Source organism: Camellia sinensis, chromosome 8, assembly GCF_055761805.1.
Source record: "Camellia sinensis isolate YWXY chromosome 8, ASM5576180v1, whole genome shotgun sequence".
In the NCBI taxonomy this organism is placed as follows: domain Eukaryota; kingdom Viridiplantae; phylum Streptophyta; class Magnoliopsida; order Ericales; family Theaceae; genus Camellia; species Camellia sinensis.
Window position 1 is genome coordinate 132,419,476 of NC_138968.1, and position 21,934 is coordinate 132,441,409.

Genomic DNA, 21,934 nt, shown 5'->3' on the forward strand with positions numbered 1-21,934 from the left:
GAAGGTGCTTCAATTGTGATTTTTCCACGTAAAAATCATTTGTGTTGATTTATAGCTTTTCAAAAACAACAATCTAAATCACTTTCGTAACTGCTTGATGATTTAGATTGTGAGTTTTAATTGATTGGGAATTGAAATAATTAAATCTTGATCTAATTACGAATCACTAAGGTTTTTCATAGTTCATATGATTCATATGATCCAAATGAGTTCCAATGGGAGTTTCCCTGTCTTGAAGCTGTAGCAATGCTGGTGGAATGTGAAAATCCAGTGAATTCTCCATTATACATGAACACTAGTAGTACTACTTATAGTAGATGTATTAATAAGTCATCTTCTTCGCATACCCATTACTACTCTTACTTCCTGTTTGGAAACTTGAGAGCATCAGATGTGGCTGATCTGTGCAGAATAGATGAGATAGTTGCAACTACCGTGTGGTCGCCTTTACCTCCAACAACAACAACAACAGCAGCAGCAAGTTATAACTTTTCCAGTAACTTCATGGAATTCCACGCACAGTTGGCCTCTGGATTTGAGCTTTCATGGGCCAAAATTCTATGTGAAAATTGCTCAAGAGGAGGCAGTTGCTTCATTGATCCTACTACCAATTGCACTGTCATTTGTTACAACTACTGCGATTCCCAATTCAAGTTGACCTTTCTATGTGGATAAGATATTCTTTTACATAGCATGATTAGATATAGCAATATCTATCTTAGCATCTACTTCATACTAATTATATGAAAACAACTTAGCATAAATATAATTTTATAATAGGTTTGAGTCTTGGGTTGGGTCGATTTAAGCATGGTCTAAACTAAGAACCAAACTAATCCTAACGAGTCCACGATTTTAAGACATAGAACTAAACCAAAATATTGAAAAAAACCAAACCAAACCAATGCATAGAGGTCAGTTTTTTGAGTTTATTTGTACACTTCTAATTACTACGAAAATCCAAAATTCAAATACAAACAAGATATTAGTCCAAAACTTTGTTAGTTAACATGAGTAATGGCTTCTTCAAACAAAATTTTTTAAGAAAGAGAGATTTATAAATATTTTTTGTAAGAGGAATACTAGGTACAGAGAAATAAAGCACATAAATAAATATTTCCAAGAAAATTCAGTGTTATAACCCACCACAACAAAACTAAATCTGATCCACACATAGTTTATGTGTACATTTTTTTTTTTTTTTCATTCTGTAATTTAAGTGGCACCTAAACTGATGTTTAGAGGCCAAAAAAGGTAAGGCTGCCACATGACATAGATTCATTTTTAGGGTTAGGGGTCCTCAAAGAATTTTTGATTGCATATAGTCTTTCTATTATACATATGCTAAGTAATTTAAAATTGATAGAAGAGAGAGAAACTATGAACATACTGAGAAATTAGGATATGTTGTGCTAAACATTAAATTCAACTATCTCCTCAGTCTTTGATTTTGTTTTTAGTTTTTTTTTTTTGTAAGATTAATGACTTTAGTTTGCTAACATAATTTATATGTCAAAAAAAAATGCAGGTGCCTTGGAGCTTATTTACAGTAAGCACTCTTTATTTCTCATCCATAATTATTTCTTATTTACAATCTTGCGATCACCTCACATTTCCAGCCCACTTTTGCAATTCCTGTCTTTTGTGCAATAGTATCATCGCGAGAACTAAAATTTTCTTGTAAAATTTTTTCAAATCTAAAGGCCTTCAATCACCTGAATAAATGTTAAAAGCCTATAAATTCTTCCTTAGATTGACTAGCTTCTTCATTACTTTTTTATTTTTTTAAATTGCCTTAGTCACTTCGTTGAATCTTTGGTACATTTTTTCTTTCAGTCTATGTCCTTTACTTACTCACAATCACAGGTAACATTTCTTCCTTCTACTGTTAAGCTTAAAAATATTAAGAATTTATATGAAGAACCAAAATCCAATGATAAAAGCTGGAAGAATTCAACGTACGATTCTATTGGTAGAGAAAAACAAAGTTTTTTTTTTTTTTTTTTTTTTCCTTACTTGTTCATGTTTTGATCTCCTGGGCAGGATTTATTCTTGGAGCTAGAACATTTTGTGGGATGCTATGCTTATTCGCATTTTTAATCTATAAGTTTCGGACAAGGCATTTATCAATGTTTGATACCATTGAAGGTTTCTTACAAAGTCAGAATAACCTCATGCCTATTAGGTACTCTTATTGGAACATTAAGGTGATGACCAAAGGTTTCAAGGACAATTTGGGGGAATGAGGCTTTGGTTGTGTATACAAAGGAAAACTTCGGAGTGATCATATTGTGGCAATAAAGATATTAAATAAGCCCAAAGCTAATGGCCAAGATTTCATCAATGAAGTTGCTACCATTGGAAGAATTCATCATGTCAATGTGGTACAACTAATCAGATTTTGTGCTGACAGATCAAAGCGTACTCTTGTCTATGACTTCATACCTAATAGGTCTCTTGAAAAGTACATTTTTTTCCCAAGAAGGAAATATCTCCTTGAGTTGCAAGCAAATGTATGAGATTTCTCTTGGCGTGGCACGTGGGATTGAATATTTGCAGCGGGGTTGTGATATGCAAATTTTACATTTTGACATCAAGCCTCACAACATTTTTTTAGACAAGAATTTCACTCCAAAAGTTTCCGACTTTGGGCTTGCAAAATTGTATCCAACAGATAATAACATTGTGTATGTGACTGCAGCAAGAGGAACAATGGGCAACGTGGCTCCAAAATTGTTCTACAAAAACATTGGACGTGTGTTTCCTACAAAATTGATGGTTATAGTTTCAGAATGTTATTAATGGAAATGACAGGTAGAAGGAGGAACTTGAATGCATTTGCTGATCATACAAGCCAAATTTACTTCCCTTCTTGGGTTTATGACCAATTTAAAGAAGGAAAGGACGTGAAAATGGGAGAGAGCACAGAGGAAGAACGGCAGATGATAAGAAAATAGATAATAACAGCGCTATGGTGCATACAAATGAAGCCTGATGATCGTCCTGCGATGAATAAAGTTATAGAAATGCTTGAAGGAAATATTGAACTTATGCAAATGCCTCCAAAGCCTTTCCTAACTCCTCAAGAGATGCCAAATGAAGATAACTGAATGAACCCCTTTCCTCAATAATTTGGAATGATAAATGTTATACTATTGTAGTAGTATGCATGTACTGTGTTAGGGGGGAATATCACATCCTCAAATAATAATAAATTATATTGGTTTGACACTTTCTTGAAAAAACAAGTTCCATGTGCTAGTGGAAGAATGCTTAAAATAAATACACATGCGCACACACATGAGAAACACAAATATTTAATGTGGTTCAGCACACACCGGGACCAATTGAGAATGCAATGGTGAGATAAAAACATCCAAAATCCAACATCAATATCCAAGACCCCTGCTCAAGGATAATTGAATCCATAAGCTCCAAGTCCCATGGACTTTCTGCTCAATGATATCTTTTACATCTCTCTCTATCATACCTCTTGGCAGCTCCTCTACCCTTACAGCACCCTTGGCTACCTCCCCTCTCATTGCTTCTTCCCTTAGCTCTCTTGAGCTAATTACAACCAAACTTCGAAAAAGAATTGCATCAAACACTACAGCTTTCACACAGGTGTGAAAGGAAGCATATACAACCTACAATTTTAGGCCTATGAATAAAAAAATAATAAGCATAAAGAGGATTTCTTACAAATTATGCCAATGACAAGTTTTCGGAAAATTATGTATGTGCCAATGGCCCCAAGACAGACACTTGTAGCAACAGGGCCCCATGTAAATCTGTGGCTCCTGTAGCCATTTACCTTTGTTAAGTTTTCACATCAATTTGTTTTAGGTTGCAAGCAGCAATGTCCAGTCACACAATGCATTAGTATTATTACGTATGTATCTATTGCGTACCACAAATACACAGACAATGATCCAAGCATGAACCCAGGAACAAATAATAATAAATATCTATATAAATAAGCAACCTACACATCCAAAGCCTGTAGTTCCATGAAAAAAAAAAGAAAAAAAGATACAATATTTGCTCAAAACCCTAAACTAGCTCTGGAAATAAAGGTCGGGAATAGATCTTAAGAAAAACAAAACAAAACAAAACAAAACAAAAACTCTACATTGAGGCTTGAGATTAAAATGATTACAAAAAGTAAGTAGAAAAAAATATAAGAGAAGAAAATAAATGAAAGAATGAGAGAATGAGTAAAGATAATAGAGTAGAACCACGAAACCATACCAATAATCCTTGTTAATTCTCATCATAGCATATAGCCAAAGTAGACTGGCTTGAGGTAGATTTGGAATCTGATACAGCAATATAGTATATATACTATAGTTAGTAACAAATAAAATTAGGGAAAATTACAACAACAACAACAACCGAAAAAATAAAAAATAAAAAAACCCAAGATTGATCCTAGTAGTAACAAATCAAACCCTGAGGTTTTAATTTGTTAAATTTGAACCTTACATTTTTTATTGGATCACAATTCAAATCATCTGTCAATCTCTGTTATATTGCCTAACGAAAAAAAGAACAAAAATAACACATGGCACTACTTTATTTGTTCCCTAACTTGGAATAAACTTCAACTTTGAACTCAATCACTCTAAATCTAAAACTCATCTTATCAATGATTCATATAACACCAAAACCAGACATCATAAAACTTATCAGACACCTTATCACATATGAATATGCCCCTTTTGCTTTCCATCTGCTTGTCTCTCTGCTGGAGAAGATGGATCTACACAGGGCAAGGGGGCCGGCAAAAATGATAGGTCTAGAGGGAGGAGGTTTCGCTGGAAAACATGGATTTGGGGAACGGGGTGATGGAGAAAGATAGTGATGGCGCGGTGGGGCTGGATAGAGGTGGATCTAAGGGAGGTAGGGGCAGTGGAGGGCTAGATAATGTGTGGATTGGAATACCCATCATACAAATACTTTCTCATTTTCAACAATAAAGCCTCTCCTCTGTCTTAATTCATCCCAAAATTAACAATTGGGTTTCCAATTACACAATCTGGTGTATATATATTGATGGACATACGATATTGCTTTACCAGTTAGGTTTCCAATTCCACAAACATCGCTTATACATATATGTGGACGTATCACATTGCCATCTTCATCTTATTCATCTTGTTGGACCCTCAATGTTTTGGAGCTGCTTTTTGCACTAGTTTGCTGTGTGGGTGAAGAGGTGGAGATGTCTTGGTCTGAGATGCTGCAGTAGCTGCAATTTTAGTTTTGCTTTCTTAGCTGGTCTGATGCTGGGAGTTGATTGAGTTGGTGAATGGAGTGCTGGTTTTCTGATACTCAAGGTAATGGGGCATCTGCTGGTATATTGGTTATTTTTGGCTACACAGTTTTGTGCTGCTACTAAACTGGTTTTGTGCTACAGAGTTCTCCATGAGGTGATGCTCAAGAAGTGAAGGCTTTGCAAACAGAGGCTTTTGCAGGATAATAGCTATTGGTGACCTTTTGCTGTGATGGGTCTTGTGTTGTCTGTTGCTTTGGTTTTGTTTTTCTTCTGGTTGGTTGCTCACCAACTATGATGGTGTGTTTGCAAGGGATTGGGCGGTCATATTGGTGTCAACCTAGTTGGGATTAGTATGTTCGCTATGATACTTTTGCACCCATATGTTTTCTTTTCTGATGTAATGCTTTATTGTTCATCAATAAAGGTTTTTTTTTGCCAATCGAAAAAAAAAACATATGAACCAAACGATAATCAACTTTGCTTAATTAAAGTTCAAGAATGAGATGGATATAGGGTTCATTAAAGTTCAACCATAATCAACCATATAGTCAAATGAGATGGATAGAAACCTCATTAAAGTTCAAGAATTCAAGTTTCTCCTCTTACTATGATAGTTATATTTCACTATACTAGAGAGAGAGATGAGTTTCCCACTCATTTTTTACTAGGTGAATTTCACTATAGCTAAAAAGTTTGTTTATTTCAAACAAACATGTTTCACATCACATGCATAAGAGTAATCTACGTGTTGATGCTCTTGCCAAGTTTGGAGCTGAATAACCTGAGGATATTCTGGTGATAAATGAGCCACCAGCTGAGTTAAAGGAGTTTACTTGTTGCAAACATGGTTAGAACTCCTAGGGAAAGGGTTTAGGCCTTGTTTATTTTGTTTGTTTGTTTTGTTTTTTTTTTTTTTTCGATGTACCTAAAAAAAATAAGAGTAATATCACTGCAAAAAATTAAAATTTTAGAAATCAAAATTTAGGGACAAAATTATTTTTTAGGGAACAAATATTTTTGTTGCGAAAAGTGTCGTCATTATATTTTTAGCAACAAAAATTGGACATTAGTGATGAATTATTATCATTTTGAGACCCAATTTTTTGTCTCGAAAAACAAAAAATTTTGAGGCCAAATTATTTTGTCCCTAAAAATCTATTTATTAGTGACATTTTGAAAATTTTGTCGCTAAAAGCCTTTTGACTTTTCAGGACGACCTTTTAATGACTATCCTCACGATGATAAAAGTTGGTCTCTAAATGTCTTTTGTAACAAAATTTTCATTTTTAGAGACTAAAAAATTTAGACTCTAAAACTATTATATGTTGTAGTGTATGTTTAAAACATTACATCCATAAAGATAATATATATGCTAACTAATATTCATGAAAACAATTAAAAAGATTCATGATTAATTCACCATACATCTAATTTGGACAGCTGTTTATTAATATCCAAACATCTTATAAGACTTCAAAATAAAATAAGTTTTTATCCAACAAAAAAATATAATTCAATGACCAACTCTACAGGCGGGCACCAGAAATCGGTACAGACTTGTTATCTTCTTGCTACAAAGAGACCAAGGGAGCTGGAAGTGCATTCGATTGAGGTACCAAATAGGGAGAGCCTTGATGACATTGGGAAGATCCCAAGTGAGAAAGCAACCGAAGCCTTGGATCAATTCGAAATTGAAGGAAATCCTAACAAGTTCTTCATGATCGGCGCTTCCTTGGATAAAGTTGAAAGGCAGGAGTTAGTATCCTTCTTACTCGGCAATATTGATGTGTTTACATGGTCACCATACGAGATACCAGAGTGGATCCATCTGTGGCCCAACACCGCTTAAATGTTTATCCGAAATGTAAGCCAATTATTAAGAGAAGTCGGCGATCAGCCGCGAAGCATACTTCGGCCGTTATTGAAGAAGTAGATCCGTTACTTGATGCCGAGGGGATTCGCGAAGTAACCTATCCTATATGGTTGTCCAATGCTGTGGTTGTAAAGAAGAAGAACGGCTCTTGGCGAGTTTGTGTGGATTTCACAGATTTAAACAAAGCCTACCCCAAGGACTGTTTTCCCTTGCCCAGAATAGACCAACTCATAGATGCAACGGCACATCATCAACGCATGAGCTTCTTGGATGCCTACAGGGTCTACCATCAAATCGCCATGCATCCGGAGGACCAAGAAAAGACCGCATTCCTCACCCCAAGAGGAACCTATTGCTACAAGGTCATGCCTTTTGGGCTGAAGAATGCGGGTGCAACTTACAAAAGCCTAGTGACTGCCATGTTCAAGGAACAGATCGACCGTACCATGGAAGTATACATCGACGATATGGTGGTCAAATCAAGGGAAAAGCATGCCCATCTAGCCGATTTGGAAGGGGCATTCGGCATCCTTCGAAAGTACAAGATGAAATTAAACGCCTCAAAATGTGCATTCAGCATCGGATCCGGCAAATTCCTTGGCTACATCGTTAACCACTGCGGAATCGAAGCCAATCCGAGGCAAATAACGGAAATTCTAGAGCTTGGATCCCCTCGGTCAGTCAAAGAGGTTCAGAGGCTGATGGGAATGGCCGCCGCACTCAACAGGTTTATCAGTCGTTCCACAGATCGCTGCCGATAATTCTTTCACACACTTCGGCAAGGCAAAGCATTTGAATGGACCCCTGAGTGCCAGGTTGCTTTGGACAACTTGAAGTCTTATCTCCGATCATTACCACTCTTGGCAACACCTGCGGCAGGCGATCCGCTCATTTTGTATCTGGCAGTATCTGACCGGGCAGTCGGTGCCGTATTGTTAAGAGAAGAACTTGGGGAGTAGGGACCAGTTTACTATGTGAGCAAAGCAATGGCCAACGCCGAAACACGTTACCTTCCATTAGAAAAGCTTATCCTTGCTCTCGTTATGGCTGCAAGAAAACTGATGCACTACTTTTAAGGACATACCATTGGGGTACCAACGAAATATCCCCTCCAGTCAGCGCTCCGTAGCGCGAAAGCGTAGGGGCGCGTTTCAAAATGGGCTCTCGAACTCGGCTAGTGTGATATCCAGTTTCTACCCAGAACTTCCACCATGAGGCAAGTGTTTGCTGACTTTGTAGCCAAATTCACAGGATCCCTCTCCGACTTTAAGTCTGATCAAGTGCAACCTAAGTCCAACTGGAGAATGTATGTTGGAGACGTTTGGCAGATGTATTATGACAGGTCATCCAACCAACGTGGCAGTGGGGGTGGCATAGTAATCATGACCCTCGAAGGGGCGATAATAGAACAGGCTATCAAACTGTGCTTCGATGCATCAAACAACGAGGCCGAATACGAAGCATTGTTAACCGGCTTACGGAATTCACTTCACCTCGGCGCATGGCGTCTGATTCATTTCTGTGACTCAAAGCTACTAATCAACCAGTTGAAAGGGGAATATGCAGCCAAAAATGAACGCATGGCAGCTTATATGAAAACGGTGAATTCTTTGCTCACAAAATGTGATCACCACAAACTGAATCAAATAACTCGAGATCAGAATACGCATGCGAATGCCCTGGCTTGCCTAGCCTCTGCCATCAACTCAGAAGTTAAACGGATAATCAAAGTAGGGTTCATCCTTGAGCCGAGCATTGCCTCTCTAGAATCAGTTCAGATCAACGTTATTGAACCATGTCCAAGTTGGGTGGACCCTATCGCTACATTCTTATCCTCATAGCAGCTCCCGATAGATAAGAAAGAGGCACACAAACTGCGAAACAAAGCCCTTCGATAATACTTGGATCCGTAGGGGAAGCTTTACAAAAAATCTCTCTCTGGGCCGTACTTAGAATGTGTTCACCCGGATAAAGTCGACAAACTCTTATCTGAAATACACAAAGGTAGTTGTGGTGCCCATTTGGGTAAACGTTCTTTGGCCCATCGAGCCATAACTCAGGGGTACTATTGGTTGACCATGTGAATCGATGCCGAGTGTTATGTGAAGAAATGTGAACAACACCAGAAGTTTTCCCCCTCAACTCATTTGTCTGCCGAGGAGTTAAACTCTATCACTAGTCATTGGCCATTCACTTAATGGGGGCTTGATATCGTCAGACCATTACCACAGGCTCCTAGGAACAAGCGATTCTTAATTGTCGCGACGGACTATTTCACGAAATGGGTCGAAGCGGAGGCACTAACACATATTCGAGATGCCGACGTTAAGCATTTTGTATGGAAGAACATCATAATAAGATTCAGCATACCAAGAGCGCTTGTTTCGGACAACGGTAGCCAGTTTGATTGTGGCGTGTATCGAGAATTGTGCAACACTTATGGTATCCGGGCCTACTTGTCCTTGTCGGCTTACCGATAAAGCAACGGTCTAGTGGAGGCCACCAACAAAGTTATTCTGGACGGCATCAAGAAAAGGCTGGAGAAAGCTAAAGGCAGATGGGTCAAAGAGTTGCCCAGCGTGCTGTGGGCTCATCGCACTACCCCAAGGCGATCCACTGGGGAAACGCCGTTTGCTCTATGCTTCGAAACCCAGGCAATTATCCCCCTGGAGATCGGCCTTCCAACTTTGAAATCCAAGGTTTTTGACATGGGCCGAAATGACATGATGTTGGCCTTGGACTTAAATCTAATTAAAGAACGTCGAGACCGTGCCCTTGCTTCTATGGCTTGATACCAGCAACAGCTCGCTAAATCATATAATCAATGTGTATAGCTACGACGTTATACACCAAGAGAATTGGTCCTCAAGAAAGTGCTTCCCGCTGCTAGGAATCCCGCTGACAGAAAGTTGGGTCCTAACTGGGTCGACCCCTATCAGATTGACTCAATCGCAGGGGCGGGGGCATATCGGCTCAAAGACATGAATGAAAGAAGTTTATCGCATCCCTGGAATTCCACACACTTGCGCAAATTTTATCATTAAGCAAACTTATACGTCATGATAGCTTGTTTCGAATTTTCGTCGTGTACATCTTTCATTTTTCCAATGCAATGCCTTTTCTCTCGTCATGTGAGCTATGTTGTAACAAAAAGCCTTTGAATTCAGAGCCCCGTGTGTGAATGACACGCTTGGGCCAAATAAGCCTTCGAATTCGGAGTGCCCTTCGTGGATATCACGATTGGCCAAGAAAAAAACAAAGCCTTCGAATTCAGAGCCCCATGTGTGAATGACACGCTTGGGCTAAATAAGCATCCGAATTCGGAGCGCCTTTCGTGGATATCACAATTGGCCAAGAAAAAAACAAAGCCTCCGAATTCGGAGCCCCATGTGTGAATGACACGCTTAGACCGAATAAGCCTCCAAATTCGGAGTACCCTTCGTGGATATCATAATTGGCCAAGAAAAAAGCATAGCCTTCGAATTCAGAGCGCCCTTCGTGGATATCACGATTGGCCAAGAAAAAAACAAAGCCTCCGAATTCGGAGCCCCATGTGTGAATGACACGCTTGGGCCGAATAAGACTCCGAATTCAGAGCCCCCTTCGTGGATATCACGACTGACCAAGAAAAAAGTAAAGCCTCCAAATTCAGAGCCCCACATGTGAATGACACGCTTGGGCCGAATAAGCCTCCGAATTCAGAGCGCCCTTCATGGATATCACGATTGGCCAAGAAAAAACAAAGCCTCCGAATTCAGATCCCCATGTATAAATGACATGCTTGGGCCGATTAAGCCTCAGAATTCGAAGCGTCTGTGTATATTGTGATTGACAGGCGCAAACGCGATTGATAGTAAATGGTCATGAATTAATTTACAAACATTGATTGAAACAATATACAAATATTCAAAATAAAATGTTTTATTAAATAGATCGCGAGTACAAGATTTACATAAAAACGGAACAATGTACATAAAAATTATTCGGCTCCATTTTCGTCGTCAGTCTTCTCGGTGTCGAAAACCTTAAACGGAAAAGTATAACCCTGATATAAAGGTGACGCCGGATCAACGCCCGCGGCCTGGAGAGCCTTGATCCATTCATGCTTAAATCCACGATTTTCGCATCGACAGACTTCCTCGGCTAGTTTTTCCTTTGTCTTGTCTCTTCCAATTTTTCGGCAGTCATGGAAGCCTTTTTTATAGGACCTGGTCTTCGTAGTTTCTATTTCGAACATAGTCGTCGTTTCTCAGTCGGCAATCGCGTGATCCAAAATTTTCCGATTTACTCGTTTCACGATGATCGGGTTCACTTGACTCACCGATTGAGTTTCAGAGGTGTTAGCTTTCCTCAACTCATTTTCGACCTTTTCTGCGCAAGCCTCCAAGCTCCCAATGCGACCATCCTTCTGTTTTATCTCTCTTCACGCGGCATGGAGACGCATGACAATTTCATAAGAGGTATATAACCCTTTTACTGCTCCGTGGACTCCCTCTCGAAAAACTTCGAAATCAGGTCAGCCGACCATCGACTGCTGGACTTTTGGCGAAAAATCTGTCGAGCAAACTCGACTACCATGTTTGAAAAATCTGTCGAGCAAACTCGACTACCATGTTTGGTTCGCGGATAATTGAATCTGCTTCGGTCATCGATTTGTTTCCAACAAAGACTGAAAAACTCAATGGGCGCGGTGCACCTCCGGTTTCGCCTCGCGAGCGGGGGGAGTTACCTCATTGTTGCTTCTCGACATCAAAGTTCGTCCAGCTTGGTTCGACACAATGTTCTTTTCTCTCTCGCACTTTATTGAATTTGAACACAACGATGGAGCCTACGTGAATGCAGCTCCCAACCCAGTTATTAATTATGGGTGCAGCATTCCCGAAGGGATCCCTTCAATATTTTTCGCCAATCCATGAACCACCGATATTCGGCGGTCCAGTTCATTCATTAGCTGGGGCAAGGGCAGATTCCTTAATCCATTCGGCTAAATTCCAAGGCTTTGCGCCGCCAAGTGGATGTGCCCCAGCCAATCCATGAATTACCGATATTCGACATTTTCGCCTATGAATCAACTGAGGCAAGGGCAGATTCATTAATCTAGTCGGCTAAATTTCAAAACTTTGCGCCGCCAAGTGGATGTGCCCCAGCCAATCCATGAACCACCAATATTCGGTAGTCCAGGTCATTCCTTAGCTGGGGCAAGGGCAGATTCGTTAATCCATTCGGCTAAATTTCAAAGCTTTGCGCCACTAAGTTGTGCCCTAGCCAATCCATGAACCACCGATATTCGGCGGTCTAGTTCGTTCATTAGCTGAGGCAAAGGCAAATTCGTTAATTTATTCGGCTAAATCGCAAAGATGTGCGGTTATCTTATCAGATGTTTAATTTACTCATTTCATAATCTTACATCCTACTAAAATGTTAACTAGCACATGCAGCAGGCAGAAAGGCAAAGGAAATTTTCATTAATAAATTGAGTACAAATAATAGTCATTTTACACTTGAAAATTACCCTATATTTAACTTCTAACCGAAATAAATAAACAAAAATCTATCAACAAAAATCAAAATCACGCCCTAATAAATCTTCACGGTCAGACTCTAGCGGCTCAACGCCCACCTGCTTGTATGGAATCGGCTGTGCCAATGTCACATTAGCGACAGTGAGGACTTTGAGCCAGTCGTGTTTGAAGCCCGATTCTCGAACTTGGGTACTTCCTCTACGTAGTTCTCCAAGGCAACATTCTTCCCAGATTGGAATGCTTTGGAAATCTCGAAGTCGGCTATTTCCTTTGCCTTCTTTGATTCTTCCAAATCAGCTTCCAATTTGGTAATCACCTCCTTGGCTAACTTGAGCGCATCTTCGCTCGCGTTTTCCCTCTCTTCGGCGGCCAACCTGAGTTGGTCGGAATTCTTGGCCTTTTCTGCTTCGGTGTCAGCCCTCGCACGTTCTTCCGCCGCTTTCATCGCCTTGGACTCAGCTCTTAAAGAGGCCTCCACGGCCTTGCACTTTTCATTTTTAACTTCAGCTGTGAGAAAACCGATTTGATTAATGGCATCATGTTGACGGCGGCCAATCTCGGCTATCCAGCCCACCGTTTGCAAAACAAGGAATTAGAGTTAAATAAAAACTAAAAATAAAAAATATAAGTGGAAATCTGCAGACAAGGCTCAAGTCATGTACCACTATGGCCGATTGAGCGACTAATGCTATTGACAGTAGATCCGGCTTCGCCAGAAAGATTGCTTTGTCAACCGGCAGGGAAATTGAAGAGGCCATGCTTAGGGCCACAACAGGGTCTTTCACAAACGATGTATCAGAAACAATCGACACATTCTTTATCCTTGGTTGAACGATAAATAAGCAACAATGTTCAATGCACAAGGATGAGAAATTAGTTTTAGTTCACTGTGGATGCGCCCTCGGGCTTTATGCCACCACAGTTCGGACTCCCTTTTGTGTCACGGTTCTTAATCTGAACCAAAGAGTCCAAATCCGGCAAATCGTTTTGAGAAAATAGATTTTTAGAAAAGAAGTGCCAAACATGGACTGCTTTGCTAGATACAGAGTCGCCACCTAAATATTTTTTAATGGAGGAATTTAGAAAACCTGACTCGTTTGCCTAAGGCCACGTGTCCGTCATTACCAAAGTTGCCTCGGCTCGGAGACTTGGGTACTGTAGACGTCCCCGAATGCCCCGGGAGGGCGTGAGTCCCATTCCGTTCGATTGGGGTCACTACAGCTCAGGAATCTAAAATTTGTCACGGTTCTAAGTCTGAACCAAAGAGTCCAAATCCGGTAAATCGTTTTGAGAAAACTGATTTTTGAAAGAAGTGCCAAACATGGACTGCTTTTCCAGATACAGAGTCGCCACCTAAATATTTTATTTTGGGGAAAATTTAGGAAACCCTGACTCGTTTGCCTAAGGCCACGTGTCCGTCATCACCAAAGTTGCCTCGACTCGGGAACTTGGGTACGATTGGGGAAGGTCACTTCGTGAGCACCCCCGCTCACCCGATCAAAGATCGGCCTCTACTAACCATGATATCTAGTTTTGAAAACATTGTGTGTTCTTATCCCGATTATTAGCCTAGATTTACTATGTGATGCGCACAGCATACAAGTATAGACTGGATCGCCTGAATTGGAACGAAACATTTCATGTTTGTTATTTGAAAGATGGTTTGCTACTCGCAAGTAGGCTTGAGATGTGGATTTGCCACCCTCAGGTGGGCTTAGAAAACATGGTTTTGCCACTATCTAGTGGGCTTAAAACTCATAGTTGATGATTTGTTCCAATCCAAATAACCCAACCTTCACCCACAGGCATTCAGGCAGTTTATATCACATGAGCACATAGCCTCATGGTAAGCATGCTATTCATGGCAGTCACTCACACGCATGCAAGGATGCTAAAGCATAAAACTTACCGAGTACTCCAAGCCAAAAAAGAAGCTAATTAGAAATCCATGCATGATCCTAATTATATAGAAATGCCTAATGCAACACATGCAAAAATGCAATTATAGCAGGCCCGGCTATTCTAAACATGGCATATGAAATGCTACAGCTAACATGTATTTAACTTGGAATTGAAAATACAATGCAGTTAGTATGATGCGCCGAGCCCGGTGCATGCAAAACAGATGAATGAATGCAAACATGCTATCATACTGTATGCTAATTGAAACATGCCCTAATCTAACCATCATAAGCGGGTAAATAAAAGGGAGAAAGACGTGGGGTTGGAAGACATACAACACACACACGCACACTTATTACAGTTATGCCCTCGCACAGAGGGTCCGAATAAATATACAGTCCCAAATAATACAGTCCAAATAATACAGTCCAAATAATATACAAATCCCTAATTAATTTACAAATTAACTAGGAAAGCTACAAACTAGCATGCAAGCCAGGGACTGCCTTGATTCTGATGAATGATGTATGTTTGGGCTACCTTGCGCGGAAATCCACTGGGATGCCCTGATTAGCCTCTGTTTTACAATGATTTCTTGGAAAGCGTGCCAAGCTCCGGAAGGTTGCTGATTCTTGATTTGCTGCAACAGAGAACAGGAAAGGGTCATATCAATGTATTTTCACAAATGTATGCATGCCTCGATCCTCGTGCCACCAATCACGCATCTCGATGCATGATGGCCGAGGAGTCGATTTGTGCAACTCAATATGGAATGAATGCACATGAAAACTCAACTAAAACCTAACTCCATCATGGATAATCCGGAGTGTCAGTGACTGGGAATTGAGACACGTTCCGTCACTCGGAGTACGAAACGTACCTCGTTTCCCGTGCCCGGGCTAACTCCTACCCCAAACACGATGCAATATGCATGATATGCATGAAATGCAACTAAGATACAACCTAGCATACACAATGCTATGAAATGGCATGCACGATGCACGAGGTGACATGGCATACACAAATGCTCTACCATACAACCTAGCATACGCAATGCTATGAAATAAAATGGCATACACAATGCACAATGGGCTTACACCAATATGAGTGGACCTCAGCCACACTCACATAGGAGGCCATGAGATGAAAATGAGACAACTCGGAATGCGTGCACACATGCACGCAAACTGAGGACCGAAGCTAAGGCACGAAATGCCACTCTAATGAGACATGGCAAGGCATGAAATGTGATATGCAAACATGCAAGTTTCAGCAGCAAAACATGACCCAAAACAGCCCCGAATCATAAACACATGGCACCCGATGTATGAAATGGCCCCGAAATGCGAGATTAAGCACATGAAATGACTTGTAGCTACATCAAGCATGCATTATTTGATCATGACATGTGAAGACAGAATCAAGGAAGCCCCAAAAGAAGCATGTTTACAGTTCTAAGCAAGGCCAAACAGCAAACACAAATAGGGCAAAACTAGCATGCAAAAATAGCCCTAAATGTGAGATAAAGAAGCAACTCACAGTTGCTGACCCCTAACAGATTAGGGCCCTTCAACAATGTTGAAGAGGGGCCCAAAATATGATGTTTTACAGTTTATGGTAAACCACAAAAACCAACACAGGTATGGCTAAGCTCTCATGCAAGAAAAGGGCCAAAAGATGGACAAAGAAGCAAGTAGTGGTTGCTGGCCTTAAATACAAAGGGGCCCTTCAACAATGTTGAAGAGGGGCCAAAAATAATACACTTTACAGTTGATGGCCGGACCCAAAACAGTATGCAAGAATGCTCAAAATGCTATGCAAAATAAGGCCAAAAATAGGGATATAACACAAGTATATAAAAGATGCCTCAAACCATGAAAGACCCTTAATGAAACATGAAGAGGGGGTCAAAATAAGACTGTTTTCAGTTCTGAAAAGAGACCAAAAATAGAAGCATCCGAGGCTAACAAATCATGCAAAAAAAAATGGCCAAAAGATAGATATAATGACAAGTAGTAAATGGAGGCCACAAACAGAAATGAGCCCTTCAACAATGTTGAAGAAGGGATCAAAATAAGCAACTCTTCAGTTTATGACATGCCTCAAAACAGATTATACATAAGCCTAAAATACTACGCAAGAAATAGGCATACAAGAGGGATAATGAAGCAAGTGCAAGATGGGGATCTCAAATGACAAAAGTCCCTTAATGAAACATGAAATAGAGCTAAAAAAAACACTACTTTCAGTTATGGCCGGAGCTCAGATATACAAGAAAGAGAGGCTAAGAAATGTTGCAAAAAATGAGCTAGAAAGAGGGAAATGGTAACTCACCCTTGTAGACCAATCTTTAGCAACTTCTTGGACCAAATTTGCTGCCTCCTAGCCTCTGAGAAGACCTCCAAGCTACTGGAAATGGAAGTGGTGGTGTGGTGCTAGGTGATGGTGTGTAAAAATGGTTAAGAACTTAAGGGGTTTTGAGGTTTAGAGTAGAGTAGAGAGAGAGAGAAAGAGAAATTTAATGAGAGAGCTCAAAACTAAAATTTTCTAACCCTCCAACACAGCTGGGAGCTGCTGGTTTTATAAGCAAAAGAGTTGGAAAAGAGGGGGAAAAAAGGGGGGGGGGGAAACAATTCAAGTTTCCCCCCCCAAAAAAGGCCAAAAAGTGGGATATAAAGGCAAGTGGTAGCTGCTGGACCCAAATGGCAGAGAGCCCTTCAACAAATTTGAAGAGGGGCTCAAAACAAGACACGTTGTAGTTTATGACCAAGTCCGAAACAGCTCACAAGTAAGCCTAAAATACCGTGCAAAAATAGGCCTAAAAGAGCGTTAAAGAAGCAAGTGATAGGAGGAGATCTCAAACAACAAAAGGTCCTTAATCAAACATGAAAAAGACCTCAAAATATGACTATCTTAAGTTCAGGTCGGAGCCCAAAAATGTAGAATGAAGGTTCGGGAGCCAAAACACGCAGTTCGGGGCCCCGAAAGTGGGCTGTTAGGCACCGGAAGTTGTGTCCGACCACAAAGTTGGTCTCTCGGACCGCAGTGTCCCTCAAAAGGGAGTAAATAAGATGCATGCCAAAAAATGGAGCAAACGGAGGTGGTTAAACAGTCCCGAACCGAGGCACACGGCCAACGGCTCCGAAAAACCGGAAACTGAACTCCAAACGGGCATAACGGCCTACGACCACGAAACGTAGCCTACGGACACTGAGAGATGATCTACGAGACCTCTCCCTCCCTTCGGGAAGAGAAAACGGAGAAAACGGAGCCTGGTTCGCAAACTGAGGCAAAGCACAAAAGAGTCCGGAAGTCCGGAGGCAAGGCTCGCAGCCGAGACTCTGAAACTTTTGAACGAGCACAATATGCAATATCACTGAGCGCTCAACTGGTGACGTCTGAGTCTCAAGGTCGGTCAAAAATGGGGTGTCTACAGGTACGATTGGGGAAGGTCAGCTATGAGCACCCCCTCTCGCCCGATTCGAAAATCGGCCTCTACTAACCATGATATCCAATTTTGAAAACGTTATGTGTTCTTATTCCAGTTTAATTAGCTAGAATTACTATGTGATGCGCACAACAAAACAAGTATAGACTAAATCGCCTAATTTGGAACAAAGCATCGCATGTCCGTTTGTTTGGAAAATGTTTTGAAATTTGCTACTCGCGAATAGGCTAAAACACGGATTTTGAGGAGTTGTTCCAACTCAAGCAATCCAACCTTCACCTACAGGCATTCAGGCAGTTCATATCACATAAGCATCTAGCCACATGGTAAGCATGCTATCATGTTAACATTCACACTCGTGCGAGATGCTAAAGTACAAAATACTTACAGTGTACTCCAAGCCAAAACAAAGAACTTGTTAGCAATCAATGTATGATCCAAGTCCATGTTAAGTGCCTAATGCAGTGCATACAGAATGCAATTAGGATAGGCTCGGCTAATCCTAGGATGACATGTGAAATGCAACCAGTTGATGCACATATTCAAGTTTAGATTTGAAATACTATGCAGTTAGTATGATGCGTCGAGCCCGATGCATGCAATACTGATGAATGATGCACGATGCATAGCATAAGGATGCTAAATTAAATATGTCTTAATACTAACCATCAAAGCTGGTAAGTAAAAGGGAGAAAGAAGTGGGGGTTGGAAGACATGCACACACGCATCCACACTTATTACAAATTCGCCCTTGCTTAGAGGGACCGAAAGATTAATACAGATTTAACTAACCTACAAGCTAATTAAATATTACAGACAATTAACTAGTTAAGCAAATTAACTAAGCTAATTAAACATTAAAAGCATCCTCGGGAAGAGGGCCCAATGCATGCGCGCTCGGTTCCGCTCAGAAGTCCACTGCCATGCACAAGTTGCCTCTGTTTCCCCTACTCTGCTCCTCTGAAAATTGCACAAATCCCAAGGTATGCTCCATGGACACTGTGGATCACCACCGACCAAGTGGAAACCCCACCGACCATGTCCGGATGGTCATCGACCATTTGTTGAGCTCCTGGCCATCAATAATTGGTCGGTCGGCAGTATAGATGGCCGGCTGGCCACAGCTTCTTGCAGCAACCTGTTTTGACAGCAGTAGAGGGCAAAACATGGCATGGCAATGTATTTCAAGCAATGTTTGCATCAACCACACTCCTTATCATGTTTATGACTCAAAGAAGGATGGTCCTCGATTCTCAGACCATCAATTGTGTATTTCAATGCGTGATGGCCCAAGAAACCAAGTGTGTCATTTCAATGTCGAATGAAATGCACTTAAACAAACAAATGGCCCAACCCCTATCATACTCAATTCAAGTGGCAAAGCATGCATGCCAATGCCATGCAACTTAGGCATGTGAGCTAGTATGCAACATGAGCATGCAAATGAAGATGAAAGGATGCAACTAACAGGCATGCAAAGTTTAATGTCAACATGAACACATGCAAGGCATATAACATGCTAGACAACTTAGCAAGAAATGCATGCCAAATGCAACACCATTCAAGCATGCAACAAAATGTCCCGAACCAAGTATCTAAAAATACAATCATGCATGCAAACATGGTTCACCACTTAGGCATAAAGAAGCAACTTCTAAGCACACTTAAAAGAGGCTAAACATGGGCATATGGCAAGCAATATAAGCTCTGAAAATCATGAAAAAGAGGTGCCAAACCAACTAATCAAAACAAGCAAAGCATGCATAAAAGCTTGGAATTAGCCCAATGACTTAAACCATTATCATGTGACACATGAAACAAATGATCAAAGTGAATTAAAACAGTCTCAAATCATGCAAAAGTAGGCCCCAAAAATCACTTAGATGGCATCCAAATGATCTAAGCCTAGAGGCATACACAATAGCACAAACATGGAGCATGAAACACCAAACCTCTAACACATTAAAAGGGCATCAAATGCAAGCATACAAGCACACCACAAGGACTGAAATGGCATGGCAAGTGGTTCCAAACCATTGAAATGATGCAAGGATGGCATGCTAGAGGGGTCAATGCTTAGGGCATACAAGAGAGGTTACATGGTAGCTATACAAAGCAAGGCATGGACAACCCAAATGACCAAAAACAGACCTTTAGCATGCTAAAACAAGCATAAAAGCTTCACAAAGCAAAGCCAAAAATATGCTAGAAACAAGCCTCAAAGCACAAGGCATGTTAAAGCAATTCATGGCATTACAAGACATGTATGCTAAGCAAGCATGGTGTGTCTAAACCAAGTAAAAACAAAGGTAAAGCATGGCAAAATACTACTAAATACCTACTGAAACATGGCCAACATGTGTTCAAAAATGGTGCTCACACATGAGGCTTAAATGGCATATTTTGAAGACAACAAGGAGAGGGGGTGGCCCCCTCCTTCTTAGGACCTTAAACCACCATCCTCACCACTGAAATCCCTCAAGATTTCAGTGGTGAGGAGGCCCAAACAAAGTGGTCCCGAAGCTCACCAAAATAGCATAAAAATGGGGCCAAACAAGCCCTAAGAGGGGTCGAACAACCCCAAACAACAAAACACCCTTAAACAACTATTTTAAGCAAGTAAAAAAAAGACTTTTATTAGTTATGTACAAATTCTAAAAACAGTTGCAAGATAGGCAAAAAAGCTATACAAAAATGGGGCATAAAAGGCAAGAACACGCACCCTTGAAGAACACTTCCAAGATCACAAGGTCAGACCTCTTCTTGGATCAAAACCAGCTCAAAAAGTCCAAGATCAACCCTCTAAAGCCTCAGCAATTAAGGGAAGGTGTAATGGTAGGTGTTTATGTGCAAAACTATGAACAAACACACACTTATACACAATAAGAGGAAAGTATAGAGATAGAATAGACACACTTCTAACCCTAAAAAGAACCAGACCTCTGGGGCTTCTTTCTAACCCTAGAAGAGGGAGGAGAGGCTTCCTCTTTATAGAAGCTCACTCTTGCAAAGCTTCTCAAGTAAGCTAGTCAAGAGGGAGATCCCTCTATACACATGTATGGAGGGGAGAAAAGTGAGTGCTAACTATCACAGCTGGCACAAAATATCTGCCAAAAGCATATGCACAGTGGTCGGCCGGCCAAAAATGCAATTTGACCAAAATAGATGGCCGGTTGACCATCTAGAGTGCCGGTCGGCCAAACATTTGGCCAATGGCAACAAAACACGGCCGGTGGCCTCAAGCCATGGCCGGTGGAGTGTGGGGATGGCCAACAAGCCATTCCCTGCCCTCCAAAGCAAAAACACAAGTGTTTGGTGCAAAACCAAACACAAAACAGTCGAGCTGAGAGATCCTGAGGCAAGGCGCGTAGCCAAGACCTTCAAGAACTCAAGACAAACACAAACAAGGATGATCACCGAGTGTTCAAGCGGTGACGTCCAAGTCTTGAGGACGGTCAAAAATGGGGTGTCTACAGTTGCCCCTCTTTGACAGAACTCGAAAGTCATAACAATGATGGGAGTGATTGTCAAAGCCCAGAGACGACCCATTTTTGACAAGGCCGAAAACTTAGACAAACATGCAAGACAGACAAGATATGCACCCGAAGGCAGGGGCAGAATGCAACTGACAATGCAAGAAGCCGAACATAACTTATGATCTTGCAAAGAAAGCTGTAACGAAGCATAACATGCAACAGTTTTAAGCTAGCATACAACAATCCAACAACACTACAATACAGAAAGGATGCAAGAGAATTATGCAATTCTCGATACGTCTCACTCGGAGAATACAATACCTGTGCGGTTCGTCTGGTTGCACTAGCTTCAAATGAACCGTACATACAATATCGTGCCTGAAAGAAAGGGAAAACTCAACAGGTACAATATTGTTAATAACATGCATAACATGC

General features: G+C 40.9%; 1 pseudogene across 1 annotated transcript in view; it reads right to left on the minus strand.

Annotated features, from left to right (window-relative positions):
- Positions 1-3,953: 3,953 nt before the first annotated feature.
- LOC145797124 (zinc finger BED domain-containing protein RICESLEEPER 2-like) overlaps positions 3,954-21,934 on the minus strand; it is a 159,720-nt pseudogene continuing 141,739 nt past the window's right edge. The window contains exon 6 of the transcript XR_014338229.1: positions 3,954-4,319. The product of XR_014338229.1 is annotated as a zinc finger BED domain-containing protein RICESLEEPER 2-like (transcript). The remainder of the gene's footprint in view (positions 4,320-21,934) is intronic.